The sequence below is a fragment of the Bos mutus genome, chromosome 1 (assembly GCF_027580195.1).
Source record: "Bos mutus isolate GX-2022 chromosome 1, NWIPB_WYAK_1.1, whole genome shotgun sequence".
Classification (NCBI taxonomy): Eukaryota; Metazoa; Chordata; class Mammalia; order Artiodactyla; family Bovidae; genus Bos; species Bos mutus.
Window position 1 is genome coordinate 86,998,826 of NC_091617.1, and position 27,991 is coordinate 87,026,816.

Consider the following 27,991-nt stretch of genomic DNA (forward strand, 5'->3'; position numbering starts at 1 on the left):
GATAAAACCACATGATCATTTCAATGGATGGAGAAAAAGCATCTGACAAAATCTGGCATCCATTCACGATAAAAACTCTCAGCAAAGTTGGTATAGTGGGAGCATATCTCAACATAATAAAGGCCATCTACAACAAACCCAGGGCTTCCCAGGTGGTTCAGTTGTAAAGGATCCACCTGCCCAGCAGGAGACATGGGTTTGATCCCTGGTTTGGGAAGATCCCATGGAGAAGGAAATGCCAACCCACTCCAGTATTCTTGCCTGGCAGGCTATAGTCCATGAGATCGCAAAGGACTGGACGTGACTTACTGACAAAACAGCAGCAGCAGCATGATAAACTCACAGCTAATATCATACTCAATGGTGAAAAGCTTTGAGCTTTTCCTCTAAAACCAGGAACAAGACAAGGATGCCCACTCTTGCCACTTCTATTTAACACAGTACTGGAAGTCCTAGCCACAGAAATCAGGCAAGGAAAGAAGTAAAACTCACTATTTGTAGATGCCACTGCTGCTGCTAAGTCACTTCAGTCGTGTCTGACTCTGTATGACCCCATAGACGGCAGCCCACCAGGCTCCGCCGTCCCTGGGATTCTCCAGGCAAGAACACTGGAATGGGCTGCCATTTCTTTCTTCAGTGCATGAAAATGAAAAGTGAAAGTGAAGTCGCTCAGTCATGTCTGACTCCTAGCGACCACATGGACTGCAGCCTACCAGGCTCCTCTGCCCATGGGATTTTCCAGGCAAGAGTACTGGAGTGGGTTGCCATTGCCTTCTCCAATTTGTAGATGATATGATACTATATATAGAAAACTCTAAAGTTTCTACACAAAAATTATTAGAACATGAATTCAGTAAAGCTGCAGGATACAAGATTAGTTTATATGAGTCGGTTGCTTTTTTAATACACTAAGCAAGAGAGTTCCAGAAAAATATCTATTTCTGCTTTATTGACTATGCCAAAGCCTTTGACTGTGTGCATCACAATAAACTGTGGAAAATTCTTCAAGAGATGGGAATACCAGACCACCTGACCTGGCTCTTGAGAAATCTGTGTGCAGGTCAGGAAGCAACAGTTAGAACTGGACACGGAACAACAGACTGGTTCCAAATTGGGAAAGGAGTACGTCAAGGCTGTATATTGTCAGCCTGCTTATTTAACTTACATGCAGAGTACATCATGAGAAACGCTGGACTGGAAGAAACACAAGCTGGAATCAAGATTGCAGGGAGAAATAGCAATCACCTCAGATATGCAGATGACACCACCCTTATGGCAGAAAGTGAAGAGGAACTAAAAAGCCTCTTGATGAAAGTGAAAGTGGAGAGTGAAAAAGTTGGCTTAAAGCTCAACATTCAGAAAACTAAGATCATGGCATCCGGTCCCATCACTTCATGGGAAATAGATGGGGAAACAGTGGAAACAGTGTCAGACTTTATTTTTCTGGGCTCCAAAATCACTGCAGATGGTGACTGCAGCCATGAAATTAAAAGATGCTTACTCCTTGGAAGGAAAGTTATGACCAACCTAGATAGCATATTCAAAAGCAGAGACATTACTTTGCCAACAAAGGTCCGTCTAGTCAAGGCTATGGTTTTTTCTGTGGTCATGTATGGATGTGAGAGTTGGACTGTGAAGAAGGCTGAGTGCTGAAGAATTGATGCTTTTGAACTGTGGTGTTGGAGAAGACTCTTGAGAGTCCCTTGGACTGCAAGGAGATCCAACCAGTCCATTCTGAAGGAGATCAGCCCTGGGATTTCTTTGAAAGGAATGATGCTAAAGCTGAAACTCCAGTACTTTGGCCACCTCATGCGAAGAGTTGACTCATTGGAAAAGACTCTGATGCTGGGAGGGATTGGGGGCAGGAGGAGAAGGGGACGACAGAGGATGAGATGGCTGGATGGCATCACTGACTTGATGGATGTGAGTCTGGGTGAACTCCGGGAGTTGGTGGTGGACAGGGAGGCATGGCATGCTGCAATTCATGGGGTTGCAAACAGTCAGACACAACTGAGCGACTGAACTGAACTGAACTGAATAATGAGCTACTAGAAAGTAAGAAAACAACCCCATTTAAAATCACGTCAAAAAGAATAAATTATCAAGGAATATACTTAACCAAGGAGATGAAGGACCTATATTCCGAAAACTATAAAACACTGGTGAAGGATACTGAAGATAATACAAAGTAATAAAAAAAATCCTGTGTTCATGGACTAGAAGAATTAATGTTGCTAAAATGTCCATATTACCGAAAGCAACCTACAGGTTTAATGCAATTCCTGTTGAAATATCTAAGACATCTACAGAACTAGAACAAACAATCTTAAAATTTATATTGAACCACAAAAGATCCCAAATAACCAATACCATTTTGAGAAAAAAGAACAGAGCTGGAGTTATTAAGATTACGCTAAAAAGTTACAGTTATCAAATCATCAAGGTATTGGCACAAAAACAGACAGGTTCATGGAAGAAAATAAAGAGCCCAGAAATAAATTCATGCACCTATGGTTAATTAATCTACAACAAAGGAGACAAGACTATAGAACAGAGAAAAGACAGTCTCTTCAATAAGTGGTGCTGGGAAAAATGAACAGCAAAAGAATGAAATTAGAACATTTTCTCACACCATAAGCAAAAATAAACTTAAGATGAATTAAAGACCTAACTGTAAGACTGGAAAACATAAAACTCCTAGAAGAACACATAGGAAGAACAATCTCTGACATAAATTGTAACAGCGTTTTCCAGATCTGTCTCCTAAAGTCAAAGAAAAGAAAAGCAAAAGTGAAACCTAATTAAGCTTAAAAGCTTTTGCATAGCAAAGCAAACCATTAACAAAACAAAAAGACAACCTACAGAATAGGAGAAAATATCTGCAAATGATATGACCGATAAGGGCTAACATCCAAAACATATAAAGAGCTCACATAACCCAACACCAAAAAAAAAAAAAAACCCAAATAAAAAGTGTGCAGAAGACCTGAACAGACATTTTCCCAAAGACGACACACAAACAGCCAACAGGCACACAGAAAGATGTTCAAGCTTGTTAATCGTTAAAGAAATGCAAATTAAAACCACAACTGAGATATTACCTCACACCTGTGAGAATGGCTATCATCAAAAACACCACAAATAACAAATGTTTGTGCAAATGTGGAATAAAGGGAACCTTTGTACACTGTTGGTGGGACTGTTAATTGGTGTGGCCACTGTGGAAAACAGTATGGAGGTTCCTCAATAAACTAAAAATAGAATTGTTATGTGATTCAGCAATTCCTTTTCTCCTGGGTATAATATCCAAAGAAAACAAAACTATAATTCAAAAATATACATGTACCCTAATGTTCATGACTATTGCATGCTTAGTCACTCAGTCATGTCTGACTCTTTGGGACCCTTTGGACTGTAGCCTGCCAGTATCCTCTGTCCATGGGACTTTTCAGGCAAGAATACTGGAGTGTGTTGCCATTTTCCTCCTCCAGGAGATCTTCCGGACTCAGGGATTGAACCCACATCTCCTGTGTCTCCTGCACTGCAGGCGGATTCTTTACCAGCTGAGCCATCAGGGTCATACTAACATTATTTATAACTGCCAAGAGATGGAAGCGACTTAAGTGTCCACCAACAGATGAAAACGGATGAAGATGTGGTATGTATGCATACAATGGAATATTACTCAACCATAGAAAGAATGAAATTTTGCTATCTGCAACAACATGGATGAACCTCAAGAGTATTATGCTTGGTGAAATAAGTCATAAAGAGCAAGAAATATTCTATGTTATCACTTACACATGGAATCTAAAAAATAAACGCCAGAATATAATAGAACAGAAACAGACTCACAAATATTGAGAACTAGCGGCTTGCAGTGTGGAGGGAGGAAGTGGAGGAGAAATATAGGGGTAGGAAGTCAAGAGCTAAATATTAATAAATATAAAATAAACAGGCTGTAAGGACATACTGTTCAGCATATGAAGATAGCCAATATTTTATAAAAACTTTAAATGGGGCATAATCTAGAAAAACACTGAATTTCTATGTTGTTCACCTGAAACTAATTTAATATTGTAAATCAGTCATACTTCAATAAAAAAAGAAAAAAGCTATCTGTTGGGGATTCTGAGATTCTACGAATGGACAGGGAAAATTAATCCATAGGAAGCTGAGATCAGATGTGAAAAATGTACGTCCATTTACTTAATTCCTTTCTGTCTACAAATCCCTCATTTCAATCACATTAAATCTCTACATGCTAACTTCTCTTAGGTATGAAATTGAACTCGAATTCTCAGAGTTGAGTATGAAACTTTAAAAAACTGTAGTAGAACAAAAAGCAAGCAGTTATGTCAAGAAGTTTGTTAGCTGCTGCAGTTCCTAAGTTGCTTCAGTCGTGTCTGACTCTGTGCAACCCCATAGATAGCAGCCCACCAGCCTCCCCCATCCCTGGGATTTTCCAGGCAAGAACACTGGAGTGGGTTGCCATTTCCTTCTCCAATGCATGAAAGTGAAAGTGAAGTCGCTCAGTAATGTCCAACTCTTGGACTACCCCATGGACTGCAGCCTACCAGGCTCCTCCGTCCATGGGATTTTCCAGGCAAGAGTACTGGAGTGCGGTGCCATTGCCTTCTCCGGATGTTTGTTAGATAGGAACCTTATCATTCATTCTTCAGAGATAGGATCCATTAGTAAATTCTCAAAATGGCCAGGATTCAATTCACTACAAAATGTTAAAACCCCAAAATGAACCAATGAACATGACATGGTTAGCGCTCTCAAGTAGCATACAAATATTTGCTGAGTGCTTACTATGTACTCAGAGAAGGCAATGGCAACCCACTCCAGAACTCTTGCCTAGAAAACCCCATGGATGGAGGAGCCTGGCAGGCTGATAGTAAGTATTGTTCTAAATGCTTTCATGTATTTGGCATTTAACCTTCATTATAGTATTATGATGTAGGTACTGTTATTATCCCTCTTCTACGAACAAGGAATTATATATTAACCCAGAGAGGCCCGGCATGCTGCAGTCCATGAAGCTGCAAAGAGTCAGACACAACTTGGTGAATGAACAAGACACTATTTAACCTAGACAGGTAAATAATTTTGCTATTACAAAACTAGTAATTTTGATAGTCTGGTTTCAGAGCACATGCTCTTAGCCACTGTGACACATATTTAGGAAAAGAAAAATTAAACAAGCCTACACACACTGACCAGATTTTATGGATTTTCTAAGACTGTTCTGACTTTAAATATTCTGTTAAGACTACTTGACCCCATTGTGACTGGGGAAAAATATTATCTGCAAGAGGAATGTACTCAACAGATTTATGTATCTGATATTTAAACTCAACAAAACACCATCACATGACCCATTTAGCTGTGCTTTAGTCACTGCACATCAGTAGATCATTTAGCTGTATATAAGTAGTGTCTGTGAACAACACAAGGCTTTAGGCTCTCATTGCATAGAAGCAGTCAAAATTATTCACAGTGATTTTGAGTAAATCTTAAGTCCTACAATATCACTAAGGAAGTTGAAAGTTGGTCCCTTATACTGAAGAGAAAACAAACTACTAGTCTCTGAACCATAACATTACTAATACTATAAACTGCTTTGAATTTTACTACCACTGTTAATTATCAAGTAGAGAAACTGCTTTGATAAAGTCATGTCCAACTTTTACAATTGGTATATAGAAAAAGAATACAAATATCACTTTCATAAATACTTTAAGATGCTGCCTATCAAGGTATCAATTGCAAAAAAAAAAAAGAAGCCACTAGATTTTAAGGAAATCTTCATATGGAAAATAAAATGATGTTACTATTAATCTTTACAATAAGTATAAAATGACAATGTGAAAATATAATTTTTCCTTTCTTTGCTGTCATATGTAGTTTGATTTCATACTGACTTTACAATAGTGCCTAATTTAAATCTTTTTCCCAATAATTTTTACCTTTAATGCTGATTTACTTTTGATGACATGTTCCATAAATCTATATTCCAGAATAGTAGGTTATTTGGCAGAAAACTCGAAGGATTTTGTACCTGTCAAGAGGTTAACCTCCTAAGGAAAAAACCCAACACACACACAATTCACTTGCTTTCAGGCTAAAGGCAATCAATTGTTTCAAAATGCAACAGTACTTTCAGGTCTAGACCTGCAGTAAGTCCAACAGAAAAGCACTTGGAAAAGCATGATCTGTCAAAGAAGAACAACAGAAATCTGCTTAGCTTGCTGAAAAAGGAAGTACATAATCAAAATAATTCTACATAATATCTCATTACCTGAACGGTTTGCTGGTTAAAACCTATTCAAAAGTTGAAAGTGAGTGGTTTGAACATTTATAGAAACAACAAATCAATAGCATACACATCAGGAAACATCACTGTTTCCTGATTAAGGACAATTAGTTTTGTCATCTTTTCATATATTTTTATGCACAACAGAGGACACATCTAGAAAAAAGAGCCTTTTACTATGCCTCTGGAATTATGTTTCTAAGATTAGAATGTATTTTCTGAAAACCAACTAGTGGGATGGGTTACCAGAGGAAATAATGGGACATGTTTTCCTAGAAGTCTTTAACTAAAGTAAGGAAGATTGCCAATGGCTATTAAGGGTGCTGAGACAGGTTTGCGAGCCTTCAAAACCCTGGCAACTGGAGTGCAACGGATGATCTACTCTCAATGTCTGTCAGAAACTTAACTGCTCTCAGTGCCAACAATCAAAAAGGGCACGCCTGCTGTAAGTTTGATCCTCCCAAGTCCCTGACAATTTTGGAGAGAAAGCAAAAAATCTTTCCAGTCCATTCTTTTCTGATGGCAGTTTTTTTCTGTCAGAATTTCACAGAAGGGCCTTCAAATACGTGCAAATTTATAAACAAGTAGATAAAAGAGATTTTCTCTTCTGAAGATAATAATAAACTGAGATAGGCCATCTTCCTTCTAGGGAATGGCTTACTTACTCTTCCCTGAAATAAAAAATAGGCTTTAAAACGCTAGGAATCAAACAAGTGCTAAGAGGTCAAGATCTAAGGCCAAAGAGCTAGATAGAACCTAGATTCTCAGACTCCTGATTCAGCGTTCTTCTAGGAAATAGCTATTCCTAACCTATCAATCTTTGTTAAACATGTCTACAAACATCAATAGAAATATGCAACTAGTTTACTTATAGAAAAACATCTCCTATAATTTGAATCTATACACAGTAAATGATCAACTGACACACAGCAATTTATTAATTTTCAGATAGTTTAAAGTATACAGCTACTAACTGATAGATAAGTGTTTTGATCCCCAATTATGATTCCACTGCAAAAATATCACTTACTGATCACCTACTTTTGGGTAATGGCAAGCCACTCCAGTACTCTTGCCTGGAAAATCCCATGGACGGAGGAGCCTGGTAGGCTGCAGTCCATGGGGTCGCTAGGAGTCGGACACGACTGAGCGACCTCACTTTCACTTTTCTCTTTCACGCATTGGAGAAGGCAATGGCACCCCACTCCAGTATTCTTGCTTGGAGAATCCCATGGACAGAGGAGCCTGGTAGGCTGCAGTTCATGGGGTCACTAAGAGTTGGACACGACTGAGCGACTTCACTTTCACTTTTCACTTTCATTCATTGGAGAAGGAAATGGCAACCCACTCCAGTGTTCTTGCCTGGAGAATCCCAGGGATGGGGGAGCATGGTGGGCTGCCCTCTAAGGGGTCGCACAGAGTCAGACATGACTGAAGCAACTTAGCAGCAGCAACTTTTGGGTACTATGCTAGGTGCTAAGGATACAAGAATGAACACAGTCTCCTCCTGTTAAAAAAAATTTTATGCTTAAAATCATCCTTATAATATTGCTTTAAATCTCTATAATGCTTTATAAGGTGCATCTCTCTACAGAATTTTACTAACCCCTGGTGAGTTTGGCAAGAGAATATGATCAGAACAGAATGTTTCTATCCTAATGCAGCTATTTTTACATCACAACACTGACTTCCTTGGTTTCCACTACACAAATATTTAAAATCTGAAGTGTACCAGATAAAGTGTACCAGATAAGCATGGTCTGTGAGAATACTTAACTTCTACCTTTTTAAAAATCCCACACTTATTTCAAATGGTAATGCTGGCCCTAACACAGTGATTCCTTTGTAACAATTCCAATTAATATTAATACTAAAAGACACTAAAACGTAACCTCTTATAAATGACTGTAATTTAGATAAACCATCAAGCTAACTAGCAAAATGATATGAAGAGATGAGTATTTAATTGTCAGACCAAACGCTGAAGTGTGTTATTCCTGTACTAGGTATAAATTTAAAATAATTAGTATGTATATATTTTCTTTTAAATAATTGTATAGAACTTGGATTACTTAAATTATCTCATTAATTATATGAGTTACTATAAAGTAGCATATTAAAGAGCGGGAAAGATGTGATATGGTCTGCCTCCTTTCCCCTATAGACAAATACAAAGTAGCAGTTTGGGATTGGAATTTGGTCTTTCAGCCATCCAAACCACAGCATTATAATCCATTCTAAAAACAGTTTCACTGTAAGAAACATTAAACTTGAAGAAAAAGCTCTAAGCCACCACTTCTATTATAAACTTAGAAACTTTTTATTAAAGTATTTTGACATTATACTCAAACTGTACAGTTGAGGACAGGGAGAGAGAACACATAAAAATTTGTTAACCAGTATCAACTGATTCATATTAATAAAGGATTAAATACAAATAACTTAAGTGGCTATAAAACATTATCAGTTTATCTAAGGCTGAATAACCTTTCTGAACGATGGAAACCACAAGCCTTTAAGTCGAATCCTTAGACTTCACTGTGTGTTGCCTCATGCTTCTTTTTTATACCCTTAAGACTTCAGTTTCTCCTAACTACTATTTTTAATTTTTATTACAGTATCTTTTCTTAAAAGATAATAAAGTTCACTTTAAACATAAGCTTAAGGGACTTCCCCGGTGGTCCAGTGATTAAGATTCCATGCTTCCACTGCAGGGGGTGTGGGTTTGATCCCTGATTGGGGTACTGAGATCCCACATGCCCTGAGGTGTGGCCAACAAAAAAAAATAAATATATAAATGATACGCTAAAGTCATTAAAAAATTAAAAACAAAACAAAGACATAAACTTAAAGGAAAACTCAGACAAGTCAATTTGATTTATACAAAAATAAGACTGGCATTAAGAAACTTCAGCAGAGTTATTGTTACACTGTGTCACCAAATAAATAAAGGTTATCAAATAAATAAAGGTTAAAATAAACACATAAAATTAAGATACAACACTCCCAGAGAAAAATATCAATAACTTCAGTTTGCTAACTGATACCTGTAACTGCTAATCTGATGTCGAGAACAATCTTCTGCAACTGGTCCTGACCAGAGGTAAACTTCCTATATCTCCTGGAAATTACTAAATAAAATTACTACTTACTAAATAATTTTTACTAAAATTTACTAAATAAAAAAAACTCCCTGAATTTTAAGGTCTGGCAAACAGAGACTTCACCAAAATCTGAGTCTTTTTTGTAAATTATCCTTAGTTTTAATCTGTTCCATTTTTTTGGAATGGTCAAATCTGATTTTACTGATCTTTGGCGATGGTATAAGGGCATCAGTTCAGTCTCCCTTCCTCCATATTATGTATTATGATATATAAATAGCTTGATACTTGCTATCCTGTCATGGTGGCTTAGTCACTAAGTCATGTCCGACTCTTGGGACCCATGGACTGTAGCCCGCCAGGCTCCTCTGTCCATGGGATTTTTCCAGGCAAGAACACTGGAGTGGTTTATCATTTCCTTCTCCAGGGGATCTTCCCCACCCAGGGATCAAACCTGGGTCTCCTGAACTACAGGGAGATTCTTTACCGACTGAGCTACCAGGGACACTCCTGTCATGGTTCAAACTTCAAGGCTTAATTACTTCCCAGGCAGGTTAACTAACACCTGGGTGTTTGACAGTGGAATAGGGTTCTAAGAAAATGAAACTAAAAGCCACGTGGTTCTTGGTCCCTAGTCACACCTGTAAAGTTAGCAGTCAGCAAAGTGGAAAACAGGATATATTACATAAACTATCTTTTTTCTTATCTTAGATAAGTCCACTCATGAGATCTAACACTTTCAAAGGGGAAAGGAAATGAACATGTATTAGGCATCTGATCCTGGCCAAAACTTTCCTGGATCGACACTCATTTAATTCAACAAAAACAAAAACAATAACAACTCTGTTGAGTAGTAATTACTCTCATTATACATATTAAGAAATCTGTCCAAAGTAATTCTGCCAGTAAGCATAGAAGCCAGGGTTTGAACCAAGGAGGTTCTGCTGCTGCTGCTGCTAAGTCGCGTCAGTCGTGTCAGACTCTGTGCGACCCCATAGACAGCAGCCCAACAGGAGGTTCAGATTTCCCAAAGTCAGTATTTTTAGTACTCATAGGTTTTTAAGGCTAAAGCACTGAGTAGTACCATGTAGAGCATTCAGTACAATTCCCCTATTACAGGTGAGGAAACTGAGGCCCCAAAAGATTGAGACTTGCCCAAGGACACACTCTTGTGGTGAGGTTAGGATCTGAATTCACATCTCCTGATTTCTAGTACAGTTCTGTGTTTAATTATTTGTGTGGAGGGGTGTGTGTGTGGGGGGAGTTTGAGTGTCACTCTTGATATAATTTATATGTTCTTTAGAACATCCCAAATGTCTCCAATTAAAATACATTTGTGTGGCAGGTTAGGGGTGTATATTTTTAGTGAACAAATATAGTATAAAAACTCAATAGGCATTTGTAAATTATTGTTGTAAAGAAGTCTGTTGTGAATATATTTATTCAGTGAATAACTCTATTATGTACTGGCTACTGTGCTTGACAATGAGAACATAACTGTATAAGATAAAACCCCTAGCGTTCTCATGAAATTTACATCTTGGTGGAAGATACAGACAAATAAATTGGCAATTGCCAATGCACTGAGTCAATGCTCTGACAGTAGGAGCACAAGATGTTATGGGAACAGGAAGCAAGGGCACCTGACCCAGACTAGACTTTTCAAAGGAACTGATATGAAAAATGAGGAGTCAGCCAGTTAAACAAGGGGTATGGAGTGTGCAAATGTCTCATGAAAAGCAAATAGCACTGGCATGTGAAGCAGGAAAAGGCCAAGGGAGCTGTAGGAAGAAAAAGGAGAGATGAAATTAGAAGAAAAGAAACAAATTATACAGGTCTTAGAAAGCAAGGGCTTTACAATCGTGTCTATTAGAATTACCTGGGGAACTTAAACAGATGTCTGGGCTCCATCTCAGACCAATTAAACCAGAATCTCCAGGAAGGAGACCCTGGCACTGATATTTTTAAAAAGCTAACTAGATGATTCTAATATGTGGCCAGGATAAAAAACCACTGTTTAAGCTATAGGGGGAATTAAACACATCCATTTATTATTACAAATAAGGGAAAAGGTGATCTATGGGCTTATAAAAAAGCAGGCTGAAAAAAAAAAGCAGGCTGGAGCAAGTTAGAGGTAGCATAATAAAACGAAAGGAGTCACAAAGCATTCATTTTGTCAATGAGTCTGTCACCTGATACTTGTCTGACCTTAGATTAAAATGTCATTTCTCAGAGACAGCAATACTGCCTTCTCTACAGGATTGTTTTGTAGCTCAAGACAAACATACTTAAAAAAACAGCTCAATAACTATACTAATATAAACCTTGATTTTCTAAGATTTATGCTTCTAAACTTGCACAAATTTAAGGATCATAAATATTTTTAGAGATAAAATCTTTTATGATGCTTAAGAAACACATTTCATTTACAGAATCACCCCTCCCTTGAAATTCAAGATATTTAAATAATAAAATAGAGAAGTGATCCTTGTAATGCTATTTTTGTTGCTAAAGAGATCAAACAGGATTAAGTTAGCCCTTTTCAAATAAACAGATCAACAGAGCAAATGACTTTTAAATGGTAATAGTAAATGTTAAAAAATCTTAATTCAATAAAGGAAACAAAGTGAACTCTTTTAGGAAATGTATGACCTATCTTACTATTTAAGTATTTTACTTGTAAATTTACCTTTTTTTTTTTTTTTTTAAGGCAATACTTCTTTGGGATGGAGAGGCTCTTATACTGACAGGAAGGAAACTCTGCTTTAAGATGAGGTTGTTCCCAGGCAAAGCCATTGATTGCTCTTTTACAGTCCTCCTTTCACATATATCTAGCCCATGAGAAGATACACTCATGCAGTAATTCTTGGGTTTACAGCATTTGTATTAGTGACATCTCCTTAATGCTATATCTAACTTACTAAAAATTGAGAAAAAAAAGCTTTAGACATATAAAAACACTGTTCTGCATTTATATGTGGTTCATTTTTAATTCTTGAACTAAACTGATCGGAATGTCTTTCAAACTTTATATTCATAAAATCAATGATAAAATATTAAGTTAATTATTCATTCATTTTCTTTTTATTTCCCCCATGATGCTATGACTGTTACCATGTGCTATCACTTCTTTCAATCATCTATTTCGTGATTTTAATAGGAAAACACTCTATTTTACAATGATGGAAAAACCTATAAGAAACTTTTGAAAAAACTTAGAGATGAAATTTAATTTTATCCAAAAAGGTGACATGAGAAAACTCAGAAAACCAAACAAAGTACCCCGCACCCTACCCACCCCCCCACACCCCCACTGGGCCCTCTTCAGATAATTCTCGCTGATGACACTGCAGAACAGTTAATCTGATAATTAAAATTTTCCAGAACATGTGATGTTTAGATAGAGATCTATGCTGTCAACCAGAATTCAATGATTCAGTCTTAAAAAATGTTAAAACTTGAATACAGACATATTAACAAATTCTTACACTACAGTTGCTTCTAGGATCCATTAATAAAGACGTGCTGTGACTTATACAAATTAAATTAGCAACGTGGTATCTTAAGTATTTTGTAGGTCTTTCCTTAACAACACGCAATCCAGTACATAAACAAATTTTGTACAGTGCAATGTAAGCAAATACCCAGAGAACCCAGCTTCTGAGCAGGAAAACATGCGACCGGTATTGCCCACAGTGGTTCAAATGTGGCCATAGTAATTACCCGATGACTTGAGTTAACAGAAGTTTACCTACCCAAGTTTTCCAGGGGTTCTCCCAGGCCTCACAAACTACGATTCAAAACATCATCTAGCAAACCCATGTACTGCATGTGCCCAAAGGCGCAGTGCTGGAATGAGGAAGCTTCACCAAACGAAATCACAGCTCTACTTCATTAATACGAAGGCTGTTTTTCACAGAAGCCCCTCTTATTGCGCTCCCCTTACCCTTTATATAAGTACGTAAACAGCTTCCCAATTACTGACATCCAAAACAGCTTTCGATTCCTAAGCCTGGTAACTAGCCATCATCACCACTATTCCTTTAGCATCCTAAAATAAACCCCTCAAGCCGCGATCAAAACACACTGGCTGAACGTCTGGTGTTTACACAGTCCAATTCTGGGCGCTACCCTACCTTTCCGAGCCACTTAGGAGCTATAAAGCAGGCATCACATATTAGACTTACTAAAGACACAAATCGCGAGACAACGTCTCAGGTCTATGAATGAAATATCCAATACGTTTATACGTTTGATTGTCTCGGTTAAAAGGAAAAAAACAACTTCGAGTTGAAGGGTGGGAGAGGAACTATGGGCTACAGGGATGTAGCCTTCCAAGCCCCAGCCGGGCGATTTAAACCCAGTATGAGGCAAACGCAGGGTCGCCGGGCTGGCGCGGTCGGAGTCCTCGGGCGTGACAGCCCCTCAGGAAGAGCTCACGGTTTGGCACCCGGGATCGCTCACGCCGCGGTGCTCGCGGGTCGGGTGGATGTGCAAGGGTGCGGGGGACCTAGCCATCGCGGCCGGGGCGGCGGCCCTGGGCGCACTTCCTCAGTCTCTAGCCGCCCCATCCCCAAAAATGGGAGAGGAAGGAAACGAAGAGCGAGGCGGCGGCCAGAGGGAGAAAAGAGGGAGCGGCGAGCCCTCGCCTCTGCATCTGGGTGAGGCCAGCGGCAGGCGGAGGAGAGCGGGGATCGCAGGCGAACTCTCCTGCGGGCCGAAGCTGGGAGAGACGACGGGCGGGCAGCCCCCGCCCAAGTCGGCGGGCGCGCCCGAGAGTCCCCGGCACCCACCCGGCCCCATCCCGACCGCACCCGCTCCCGGCCTGTCCGCGTTCTACTCACGCTCGGGGCTCCTCGAAGCTCCGCGGCTCTAACCGCATCGGGTCCCAGCCCCGCGGGCGGCGGCGGCGGCGGCGCCGAGGGAGAGGAGAGCGGGCGGCACAGCCCCCGCCTCCCGGCCCCTCTCCCCCGCCGCTCCGGAGCTGCCCGGCCGGGCCCGAGCCCTGCCTCGCCGGCGGCCCCAGCCCCAGCGGCCGCGGCGGCAGCAGCCCGAGACCTCAGCGGCCGCAGCGGCGGCACCGGAACTGCCGCTTTCTCCTTCTCGCTGCCTCTCCTAGCTAGCCCCCGCCACACGCCCCCGCCCCCGTCTCCTTTCTCTGTCACCCCTGTTTTTTTTTTCCTTTTGTTTCCAGAATAAACTTTATTGGTCTCTTTTTCCGCTCACATCGTGTAAACAAACAACGAACTCTTCCCCACCCCCTCGACTCCCCCCTCCTCGGGTAGAGGAGGGTAAGAGATGAGGAGGGGCCGAGCCTACTGTGCCCCGGAAGCAGAGGACCAAACGAGGGGAAGTGAAACTGCGGAGACCAGGAGGGGGAAGTGGGCAAATCGGGTAACAGTGTGCTAGTGCGCCTGCGCGTTGGTTTTGTGCCCGAAGTTTGAGTGGCTTTGTGGCTCATTTTCGTGCCGCGCTGGTATTTAACGCTGTCGTCTTTTGCAGTGGCGAGGGTGTTTTGCCATCTTGTGGAGGCATAGGTGTACGAACAGCAGGGATGCGCCTATCTGTTTCTACGAGCTGTAGGGCTGGGTTGAGATATAGAAAGGCGTATCGGGAGCAAGCGGGTCCATTCACTTTTACGCCCATAGAGGAAATGAGACTCTCGTCTAGGGGAGAGGGGAGGGAACGTAGTGGCTAACCGCCTCCGTCAGTGGCTAACCAGAAATGGATATCGATACTAGAAAGAAGGCCTTTACAAAACGTTGCTTCGCGTCCTTTTGCCAACGTAAGGTTAAGTTGTAGCCCATCCCGAAAGAGGAATGCGCTGCCATAGCCCTCTGCAATACTTTGACTCACTCAGGGAGACCTTTTGCAATGTCCTTTTTTCAGGTCTGAATCAGCTTGTAGGATTCCATTCTGACCATTCAGAACACGTGCTTTTTTCGCTTAGTGCCCACGGAGACTTTAGAAAAACCATTTTGGTTCCAGATTCGATGCAGGGTGGTGGTTTAATATTGCGTGCCATAGAAGCTTCTTTTTGCTGGAGAGTAATAGGATCTGTTACGTTTTGAGATCACTACTGATAAGGGTCAGGTTTTAGGCGTGTTTCTCCCCCTAGCGGCCTTTCATTGTATTAAAAAGACGTGGAAACAGTGATTAGCAGAAATCTGCAATACAAGTCCTCAAACTCGGGCCCTCTCTTGCATTTTAAGTAGAGGACTTGAAAGTGACCCGCCCTGGAGATGTTACAGTCCAGCTTGTCATTCAGTGCAGAAAGCTGACCGATAACCAGTTTTGCTCAAACACCACACATAAGGATGTGGTTCTAAAAAAGAACCATTCCTTTATGTGGTCATAGTTTCGTTTGACTGTGTTTCTGTATTTCCTGTGCTTTCTCTCTTTTCTTAAGCTCTGGTTTTCATCTCATATTTCACGGGTCTAAGTTTCTAAATATTTTTCTTGAACCAGTATTTTTCAGCACTTTCAGAACACTGTGTTGCTGAAGAGAAAGGAATTTAAACAAACCAAAAAAAGCAATGATATTGAATTACTACTCAAAGGAAACATTAAGGCAGCATTTCCCAAATCTGTGTTCCCAGGCCCAGAGTTTAGTGAGATCTTAATAGGTGGTCCTTAGTGGGGGAAAATTGCGGTAAATACATGTTTTTTTCTAAAATTTATTTTAATAGATGGTACATGCGTTATATGATTTTTGTTATGTGATAACCTGCCTTTTGGGCTTCCCTGATACCTCAGTTGGTAAAGAATCCGCCTGCAATGCAGGAGACATTGGTTAGATTCCTTGGTCAGGAAAATCCACTGGAGAAGGGATAGGCTACCCACTCCAGTATTCTTGGGCTTCCCTGTTGCTCAGCTGGTAAAGAATCTACTTGCAATGTGGAAAACCTGGGTTCGATCCCTGGGTTGGGAAGATCCCCTGGAGACCGGAAAGGCGACCCTCTCCAGTATTCTGGCCTAGAGAATTCCATGGACTGTATAGTGCATGGGGTCACAAAGAGTCCGACAGGACTGAGTGACTTTCACGTTCTTCCACTTTTCAATCTGCCTTTAAGAAATGACGTGTCACAACATGTGTCATGCTTCCCAGTGGCGCTGGCGGTAAAGAACCTGCTTGCCAGTGCAGAAGACTTGAGACTCAGGTTCCATCCCTGGGTTGGGGAGATCCCCTGGAGGAAGGTATGGCAATCCAGTCCAGTATTCTTGCCTGAAGAATCACATGGACAGAGGAGCCTGGTGGACTGCAGTCCATGGTGTCGCAAAGAGTCGGACACAACTAAAGCAACTTAGAATGCAAGCAGTTCACAACAGAAAATGTTATACCTGGTACTTGTATGCTTACTCAATGGTACAGGATTAACGTTTACTGCTGAAGTCACAATTGCTGTATTTGGTTTATATGGTGACCATTGATATGTTGTCTGCTTTATCTTGCTTCTGAAGGTGTCTGCACTGTTCTTCAGTGTTTATGTTAGGCCTCTATATGATGAAATGTGTTGCTTAAGGTCTTGAGACTGAAAGAAGAATGTTTTATAGGAATAATTGAAATTGTGATTCTCAGACTGTAAGACAAAAAAAAAAAATGGAATACTTTAGAATTAAAGAGCTGTTTTCTAAAGTAAAGAGGTAGAATGTCCAAGGTGACACTGTTGTTCCATTCTAACACATTGGAGGTATTTAATAATAGTTACTTGCCTTTTGTTTTTTTTCCATTGAAAATAAAGATAACTGATACTCAAATGTGTATTGTGCACTGAAACATACTCTGTAACAAACACTGAAATTACAGCTATGCTTTGAAGTCATTTGGAAACAAGAGTCAACTTGATTATGAAGCAATATACTCTGGATTTATGAAATTGACAAGTCAAACAATAAAAACACACCAAAGGAAAACAAAAATGAACTACCATGTAGCACTTACTAGTTTGGTTATGATCAGAAAACATACTTTTAAGATTTCAGTTATTTTCTATTTGTTAGGTTTATTTTGCTTGAGTATCTTGGTAAATGTCCTTTTGTTGCTTACTCGCTAAGTCGTGTCTGACTCTTTGCAACTCCTTGGACTGCAGCACGTCAGGCTTCTGTCTTTAACTGTCTGGGAATTTGCTCAAATTCATGTCCATTGAGTCGGTGATACTATCCAGCTGTCTCATCCTCCATTGCCCCCTTCTCCTCCTGCCCGCAATCTTTCCCAGCATCAGGGTCTTTTCCAATGAGGCAGTTCTTTGCATCAGGTTGCCAAAGTATTGGAGCTGCAGCTTCAGCATCTGTCCTTCCAATGAATATTAAGGGTTTGATCTCCTTGCTGTCCAAGGGATTCCTGAGAGTCTTCTCCAGCACTGCAATTCAGAAGCATCAGTTCTTCAGCCCTCAACCTTCTTTATGCTACAATTCTCATATCTGTACATGACTACTGGAAAAACCATAGTTTTGACTATATGGACTTTATTGGCAAAGTGATAGCTCTGTTTTTTAATATGATGTCTAGGTTTGTGGCAATCCACTCCAGTACTCTTGCCTGGAGAATCCCATGGACACAGGAGCCTGGTAGGGTGCAGTCCGTGGGGTCGCTAAGAGTTGGACACGGCTGAGCGACTTCACTTTCACTTTTCACTTTAATGCATTGGAGAAGGCAATGGCAACCCACTCCAGTACTCTTGCCTGGAGAATCCCACGGACGCAGGAGCCTGGTGGGCTGCCATCTACGGGGTTGCACAGTCCGACACAACTGAAGTGACTTAGCTAGCTGCTGCTAGGTTTGTCATAGCTTTTCATCCAAGAAGTAAGTATCTTTTAATTTCATGGCTGCAGGCACCATCCACAGTGATATTAGAGCCCAAGAAAATAAAATCTGCCACTGTTTCCATTTTTCCCCATCTATTTGCCATGAAGTGATGGGACCAGATGCCATGATCTTGGTTTTTTTGAATGTTTTTAAGCCAGCTTTTTTGCTTTCCTCTTTCAGTTTCATCAAGAGGCTCTTTAATTCTTCTCTTTCTGCCATTATGGTGGTGTCATGTGCATATCTGAGGTTGCTGATATTTCTCCTGGCAATCTCGATTCTTGCTTGTGATTCGTCCAGCCTGGCATTTCACATGATGTACTCTACATCTAAGTTAAATGAGGAGGGTGACAATATACAGTCTTGACAAACTCCTTTCCCAATTTTGTACCAGTCAGTTATTTCATATCTGGTTCTAACTGTTGTTTCTTGATCTGCACACAAGTTTGTACCCCTATAACAGAACATTTTATGTGTGTTATTGGGTGCAATGTTCTATGTCAATCGTGGCAAGTTAGTTGATAATGTTAGGTCTTCTATATCCCTACTGGATTTCTGCAGTAGTTCTATCAGTTTCTGAGAGAAGAGCATTGATGTCTCCAGCTATAATTGTGGCTTTGTCTATCTCTCCTTTCACTTCTGTGTGTTTTTGCTTTACATATCTTAAAGCTCTCTTGTTAGCTGTATATACATTTAGACTTATGTGTTTTTGATGAATTGACTCTTTATCATTATGTGCTATCTTAATCCCTTGTAATATCCTTGATCTGAAATCTATTTTTTCTAATATTAATGTAGTCACTCCACCTTCTTTGGTTAGCATTTGCATGATATATGTATTTCCTATCTTTTATTTATCTATATTGTTATATTTAAAATGAATTACTTGTAGACAACACATAAGACTCTCTTTTTAATCCAGTCTGACAATCTCTAATTTCTGTAATTTAATATTAATATAATTGTTGATAAGATTGTATTTAGGCCTACTATTTTATTGTTTATTTTCTGTTTGTTCTATATATTTTTCTATTTCTACTTTCCTACCTTTTTATGGATTATTTGAATATTTTTATTAGTACATTTTAATTAGTTGGTATATTGCCTTTTTGGATACAAATATCTCTTTGTATTTTTTTTAATAGTTGCTCTGTCTTACAATATATATACATAAGCTTTCACAGTCCACTGAGTGTATTACATCACTTCAAGTAAAATGTGGAAAGACTCCTTGCAGTCACAGAGGTCCCTCTTTGCTTCACTCACTGATCTTTAAGGTATAATTGGTATATGTATAAATTTATATATGTGGAAACCCCCTTAGATAATTGTATAAGTTTTGCTTTCAATAGTTAGCCAGGCATACTGTATTTTATCATGTTTCATTTTATTGTACTTTGCAAATATATCCTTTTTTTTTTTTTTACAAATAGAAGGTTTGTGATAACCATGAGTTAACAAGTATATTGGTGCCATTTTTACAATAGCATTTGCTTACTCCATGTCTCTGTGTCACATTTTGGTAATTCTCATGATATTTCAAATTTTTTCAATATTATTATATTGTGATCTGTGTTCTGTGATCTTTGTTGTTACTGCTCTCATGGAAGGCTTAGATTATGGTTAGCATATTTTAGTAATAAAGTATTTTAAAATTAAGCTATGCAGTAGTACATTTTTGATATGCTATTGCACATTTAATAAACTATAATATTTCATGTAAACAGAACTTTAATATGCAGTTGGAAACCAAAAAATTGATTTGACTTGCTTTATCGTGATATTTGCTTTATTGAGGTGGTTTAGAACTGAACCTAAAATATCTCTAAGACATTCCTGTACATATTTTAGAGAGCCTATGTGGAAAAAAAATAATCTTTTTGACTTACCCATCCATTTCCATTTCTCTTCTTTCGTTCCTGAAAACCCATGTTTCCTTCTGGTATTATTCACTTTTCAGTCAGTTCAGTCACTCAGTTGTATCCGACTCTTTCTGACCCCATGGACTGCAGCACGCCAGGCCTACCTGTCCATCACCAACTCCCAGAGTTTACTCAAACTAATGTCCATTGAGTCGGTGATGCCATCCAACCATTGCGTCCTCTGTTGTCCCCTTCTCCTCCTGCCTGCAGTCTTTCCCAGCCCCAGGGTCTTTTCAAATGAGTCAGTTCTTCACATCAGGTGGCCATAGTATTGGAGTTTCAGCTTCAGCATCAGTCCTTCCAAAGAATATTCAGGACTGATTTCCTTTAGGATTAACTGGTTTGATCTCCTTGCAGTCCAAGGAATTCTCAAGAGTCTTTTCCAACACCACAGTTCAAAAGCATCAATTCTTCGACACTCAACTTTCTTTATCGTCCAACCCTCACATCCATACATAACTACTGGAAAAACCATAGCTTTGACTAGAGACGGACCTTTTTTTGCAAAGTAATGTCTCTACTTTTTAATATGCTGTCTAGGTTGGTCATAACTTTCCTTCCAAGGAGTAAGCATCTTTTAATTTCATGGCTGCAATCACCATCTGCAGTGATTTTGGAGCCCAAAAAAATAAAGTCTGACACTGTTGCCACTGTTTCCCATCTATTTCCCATGAAGTGATAGGACCGGATGCCATGATCTTCGTTTTCTGAATGTTGAGCTTTAAGCCAACTTTTTCACTCTCCTTTTTCACTTTCATCAAGAGGCTCTTTAGTTCTTCACTTTCTGCCATAAGGGTGGTCTCATCTGCAGATCTGAGGTTATTGATATTTCTCCCAGCAATCTTGATTCCAGCTTGTGCTTCATCCAGCCCAGTGTTTCTCATGATGTACTATGTATATAAGTTAAATAAGCAGGGTGACAATATACAGCCTTGACGTACTCCTTTCCCAATTTGGAACCAGTCTGTTGTTCCATGTCCAGTTCTAACTGTTGCTTCCTGACCTGCATACAGGTTTCTCAAGAGGTAGGTCAGGTGGTCTGGTATTCCCATCTCTTTCAGAATTTTCCATAGTTTGTCATGGTCCACACAGTCAAAGGCTTTGTCATAGTCAACAAAGCAGAAGTAGATGTTTTTCTGGAACTCTTTGGCTTTTTATATGATCCAATGGATGTTGGCAATTTGATCTCTGGTTCCTCTGCCTTTTCTAAATCCAGCTTGAACATCTGGAATTTCACGGTTCACGTACTGTTGAAGCCTGGGTTGGAGAATTTTGAGCATTACTCTGCTAGCGTATGAAATAAATGCAATTGTTTGGTAGTTTGAGCATTCTTTGGCATTGCCTTTCTTTGGGATTGGAATTTTTACTTTTAGCCTGAAGCATTTACTTTAGTATTTCTTTTAGAGAAGGCCTGCCATTTGACACACTCTCTTAGTTTTCCTTCACTAGAGAATATTTTTATTTTGTTTTTATTCCTGAGGAATATACTCATTGGTTATAGAATTCTGATTTAACAGGATTTTTCCCCTTATGACTGTGTTTCCCCCTTATATGTAATTTGTCTAGAAAATTTTCTCTAGATTATTTCAAGATTTTACATTTTTTGAGTCCAACGGTTTGATTATGATGTACTGAAGGGTTTTCTTGTTTGTTTTGTTTTTGTTTGAGTTTATTCTATTTGGGTTTGCTGAGATCTTGAGTTTGAAAATTTATGTAATTCACTAAATTTGGGATGTTTTCAGCAGTTATTTCTTCATGTATTTTCCTGCCAATTTCCTTCTCCTTTTCTGGGAATCCAGTGATGAGAATGTTAGACATTTTGAAGTTGTCCTCCATCTCTCTAAGACTCTGTTCCTTGTTTTGATCTTTTTTCTCTCTCTTGTCCATACAGGATAATTTCTATTGACCTGTCTTTCAGTTCACTTACTTTTATCTCTTTTATATTCATTTCTGCTTTTGAGCCCACCTAGGAAATTTTAAAATTTCTGATATTATATTTTTCAATTTTTAGTTTTCTAATTGGCTCTTTTTTATGGTTTCTCTTTCTCTGCTGCTGCTGCTCCTGCTAAGTCACTTCAGTAGTGTTCAACTCTGTGCGACCCCAGAGATGGCAGCCCACAAGGCTCCCCCGTCCTTGGGATTCTCCAGGCAAGAACAATGGAGTGGGTTGCCATTACTTTCTCCAATGCATGAAAGTGAAAAGTGAAAGTGAAGTCGCTGAGTCTTGTCTGATTTTTAGCGACCCCATGGACTGCAGCCCACCAGGCTCCTCCGTCCATGGGATTTTCCAGGCAAGAGTACTGGAGTGGGGTGCCATTGCCTTCTCTGCTTTCTCTGCTAAGAACCTGTATTTTCTCATTCATTTCAAATTTTTGTCTTTAGCTTAAAGAGCATAGTTACTAATATGCCTTACAGATATTTTTATGAGGTTCAATGGTGAGAAACAGCTCTTCAGGGAAAAATAATCAGTTTTACGGTATTAAAAAATTAAACATTGTTAGAAAGACAAATTTTGCATGTAGACCACAAAGAATAACAATTTTCATATACTTAATAGCTATGATTAAAATTAATTCTGCAGCTGCAAAGATACTTTCAGTGCCATTGTTCAGTTCAGTTCAGTCGCTCAGTCGTGTCCGATTCTTTGCGACCCCATGAATTGCAGCACGCCTGGCCTCCCTGTCCATCACCATCTCCCGGAGTTTACCCAAACTCATGTCCATTGAGTCAGTGATGCCATCCAGCCATCTCATCCTCTGTCGTCCCTTTCTCCTCCTAACCCCAATCCCTCCCAACATCAGGGTCTTTTCCAATGAGTCTACTCTTCGCATGAGGTGGCCAAAGTATTGGAGTTTCAGCTTCAGCATCAGTCCTTCCAATGAACACTGAGGACTGATCTCCTTTAGGATGGACTAGTTGGATCTCCTTGCAGTCCAAGGGACTCTCATGAGTCTTCTCCAACACCACAGTTCAAAAGCATCAGTTCTTCAGCACTCAGCATTCTTCACAGTCCAACTCTCACATCCATACATGACCACCGGAAAAACCATAGCCTTGACTAGATGGACCTTTGTTGGCAAAGTAATGTCTCTGCTTTTGAATATGCTATCTAGGTTGGTCATAACTTTCCTTCCAAGGAGTAAGCATCTTTTAATTTCATGGCTGCAATCACCATCTGCAGTGATTTTGGAGCCCCCAAAAATAAAGTCTGACACTGTTTCCACTGTTTCCCCATCTATTTCCCATGAAGTGATGGGACCAGATTGTAGAATCTACTATTTGAACACTATTTTGTTTAAATGTTTCTACCTAAGAAACAACAGGAATGTTTGTATTGGGAATCCCTTATATTAGTTAAAGCAGTTGTATTAGAAGGGTAGTATCATGAGGTTCTAATAGAAGGGACATTAAAATATTGAGTAAGACAAATCTTTTAATATAGCTAAGTGATTTTCAGTGCACCCTAACTCAGGAATACCTGAATGTTGAAAGACATGCAGTTCATTTTCTTTTTCACTTTGGTGTGCCATTCTCATGTGAAACAAGATTTTTATATCGTGCCACAATAAAAACAAATTATAGGAATAGATTCAATTTTGCTGTAAAAGCATCCATTTAAACGACATCATTCCTGATAGTACATAGGTGCTATATGATAATAAGGCAAAAACTACTGTTCTCACTTAAATGTTGGCAATTGTAATTTTTGAAATACTGTTTCACTCAAATATTATTTTTACTCTTTAAAAATAATACATAAAAATAGGACTTCCTGGCAGTCCAGTGGTTAAGACTCCATATTTCTACTGCAGGGGGCCATGCATGGATCAACCCCTGGTGGGAGAACTAAAATTCCACATGCCTGCCATGTGACATGGCCAAAAACAAACAACAAAAAATGATAATAAAGAAATGTGTAAAGGAAAAAAATTAAGTCTCCCTAAAAGATTAAAAAAGGTCATTTTTACTTTGGTATACCTCCCAGCATTTTGTCTTTTAGTCTTTTTTTTTTCGTGATATATTTATACACAAAACTTGTTTTAAAATTTGTTTAGAATAAATAGTCAAAAATCAGAATACCATAGATGTCCTTCAATAAATGCATGGTTAAAGAAACTGGTACACCCATGACATGTAATATGAATCAACAATAAAAAGGAACAAACTGCTGATACACACAACTTGAATGAAGATTGAGGTTCATGTTCTTTGGTAAATGACTTATTCTACCTCTTGGTCATTTTTCTAGTCTCTTCACTTATTTGAAATGCTGTATTTATCATATAAAAAATTCCTATATACCTCTGAATCTATTTCTGAACTTTACTCTGTTCCATTAATCTCTCTGTCTATGCTAGCATGGAAGTATTTGAATCACGATAGCTTTATTATTCACTTTGTTATCTGAAAGATCAATTTTGCTCTCATTATTCTCTCCAAAAATGTACTGGCTAATCTTTTTGAGAAATTTTAAATTCAGAAAAGTACAAAAAAAATTATACAACACCCATTTTCCTTCTACCCAGAATTAACAATTATTTAACAGTCTGTTTTATCTGAGTGAAATTTATTGTTTCACATCTAATAAATAAAATACTACAATAAAGATAAGTATTATTGATCCTCTATCCAAGCTTAATTCTTTCATCCCTAGAACCAGCCACTATTTTTATTTTATTTTTTAAAACTGGAAAATAATTACATATTTCAGAATATTTTAAATAAACAATGGGAAAGGCCATATGATTACTGGAAAGCCATTCTTTTTTAATTTAAATTTATTTTTAATTGGAAGATAATTGCTTTACAATATTGTGTTGGTTTCTACCATATATCAACATGAATCACTCATAGGTAGACATGTATTTCCTCCCTCTTGAACCTCCCTTCCACCTCCCACCCCAACCTACCCCTCTAGGTTGTCACACAGCACCAGATTTGAGCTTCCTGTGTCATACAACAAATTTCTACCAGCTGTCTAATATTACATATGGAAATGTATATGTTTCAATACTGTTCATGGGGTTCTCGAGGCAAGAATGCTGGTGTGGTTTGCCATTCCCTTGTCCAGTGGATCACATTTTATCAGAAGTCTCCATAATGATCCGTCTGCCTTGGGTGGCCCTGCACAGCATGGCTCATAGCTTCACTGAGTTACTCAAGTTCCTTCACCACAACAAGGCTGTGGTCCATGAAGGCATGAAACACATTGCTGACAAAGATCTGTTTGGTCAAAGCTATGGTTTTCCAATAGTCATGTACAGATGTGAGAGTTGGACCATAAAGAAGGCTGAGTACCAAAGAACTGATGCTTTCAAATTGTGGTGCTGGAGAAGACTCTTGAGAGTCCCTTGGACTGCAAAAAGATCAATCCAGTCAATCCTGAAGGAAACCAACCTGAATATTCATGGGAAGGACTGATTCCAAAACTGCAGCTCCAATACTTTGGCCACCTGATGTGAAGAACTGACTCCTTAGAAAAGACCCTGATGCTGGGAAAGATTGAAGGCAGGAGTATGAGATGTGGCAAGAGGCAAAAGGGTGACAGAGGATGAGATGGTTGGATGGCATCACGGACTTGATGGACATGAGTTTGAGCAAGCTCTGGGAGTTGGTGATGGACAGGGAAGCCTGGCATGCTGCAGGCTATGGAGTCGAAAAGAGTTGGACATGACTTAGTTACTGAACAACAACAAATATATGTTTCAGTGCTGCTCTCTCAATTCATCCCACCTCTCCTTCCCCACCTGTGTCCACAAGTCTGTTCTCTGTCTGTGTCTCCATTGCTGTCCTGCAGATATGTTCATTAGTATCATCTTTCTAGATTCTACATATGCGTTAATATATGATATTTGTTTTTTTCTTTCTGACTTACTTCACTCTGTATAATAGGCTCTAGGTTCAGCAGCATTGCAAATAATGTTGTAATAAACACTGGAGTGCATCTGTGCTAAGTTGCTTCAGTTGTGTCTGACTTTTTGTGACCCTATGGACTGTAGCCTGATAGGTTCCTCTGTCCATGAGATCCTCCACTTAAGAATACTGGACTGGGTTGCCATGGCCTCCTGCAGGGGATCTTCCTAACCCAGGATTGAACCCATGTCTCTTATGTCTGTTGCATTGGCAGGTGGATTATTTACCACTAGTGCCACCTGGGAAACCTCAAACACTGGGGTACATGTATCTTTTTCAATTATGGTTTCCATAGGATATATGCCCAGTAGTGGGATTGTTGGGTCATACGGTAGTTTTATTCCTAGCTTTTAAAGGAATCTCCATACTGTTCTCTGATAGCTCAGTTGTTAAAGAATCCCCCTGTAATGTGTGAGACCTGGGCTTGATCCCTGGGTTGGGAAGATCCCCTGGGAAGGAAAAAGCTACCCACTCCAGTATTCTGGCCTGGAGAATTCCATGGACTGTATAGACCATGGGTTCGCAGAGTTGGACACTACTGAGTGACTTTCACTTTCCATACTGTTCTCCATGGTAGCTGTATCATTTTGAATTCCCACCAACAGTGCAAGGAGGATTCTCTTTTCTCCACATTCTCTCCAGCATTTATTGTTTGTAGATTTTTTTGTTGATGGCCATTCTTACCGGTGTGATGTGATACCTCATTGTAGTTTTGATTTGCATTTCTCTAATATGGAGTGATGTTGAGCATCTTTTCATGTGTTTATTAGCCATCTGTATGTCTTCTTTGGAGAAATGTCTGTTTAGGTTTTCTGCCCACTTTTTGATTGGGTTGTTTGTTTTTCTGCCAACTGCTATTTTTAAATTGGTATTTTTTTCTTCTTAGTTTTATTCTAAAATTCTATATTTTTATACTTTACTTACCTATATCTGGGAACATGGAATAGTATTATTATCTTAAAATTATTTTGAACAATAGTGTTTTGGTACATTTATAGCCATTTTTACTCAACTTTATCGTTTTGAGATCTGTCTGTCTGTCTTGGTATATAGCAACCTAGTTTATTTATTTTAAAGGCCTGCCACACTCCCAACTCCTGTATTCATTTGACTTGCTTGATCACTTTCAAGTCTTTATTCAAAAATTTATTTCCTTGAACACCCTTTTAAAAGTTAAACACACACTCCTTCCCGGGACTTCTGTTACCCTTCCAAGCTTTGTTTTTTTCCATAACTCTTATTGCCATCCAACAAATTATGTACTTTTTTGTTTATTATATGCCTCCTTCTACTAGAATGTAAACTATTTTAGTCTGTATCCATTACTGTTATGTTTCTAGTTTTAAGAACAGTGCTTGGCATATAGTAGCCACTTCATAAAGCATGTGCTGAATGAACCAATGAATTTTAGTGATATGTCAATAAATGTTCAAATTCTTTTCAATTTTTCCAAATTATAAGAAATACTGCTTTGGATATCCTTCTAAGGCTCATACATGAATGTAAATTTCTAGGTAGTAGTGTGCCTATGTTTTCAATTTTGCTGAACTGCTAAATTGCTTTCCCCAGTTGCTATACCAATCTACCATCCTCAGCTCAGTTCAGTCGCTCAGTCGTGTCTGACTCTTTGCGACCCCATGAATCACAGCACTCCAGGCCTCCCTGTCCATCACCAACTCCCGGAGTCCACTCAGACTCACATCCATCGAGTCAGTGATGCCATCCAGACATCTCCTCCTCTGTCATCCCCTTCTCCTCCTGCCCCCAATCCCTCCCAGCATCAGAGTCAACTCTTTGCATGAGGTGGCCAAAGTACTGGAGTTTCAGCTTCAGCATCATTCCTTCCAAAGAACACCCAGGGCTGATCTCCTTTAGAATGGACTGGTTGGATCTCCTTGCAGTCCAAAGGACTCTCAAGAGTCTTCTCCAA

At 39.4% G+C, this 27,991-nt stretch overlaps 1 protein-coding gene across 1 annotated transcript in view; it reads right to left on the reverse strand.

The window, feature by feature from the left end:
* The window catches only part of PIK3CA (phosphatidylinositol-4,5-bisphosphate 3-kinase catalytic subunit alpha), a 93,058-nt gene extending 78,425 nt beyond the window's left edge, over positions 1 to 14,633 (reverse strand). The window contains exon 1 of the mRNA XM_070372985.1: positions 14,268 to 14,633. The gene's annotated coding sequence lies outside the window, so the exon portion shown is untranslated. The remainder of the gene's footprint in view (positions 1 to 14,267) is intronic.
* Between the last annotated feature and the right edge of the window lie 13,358 nt (positions 14,634 to 27,991).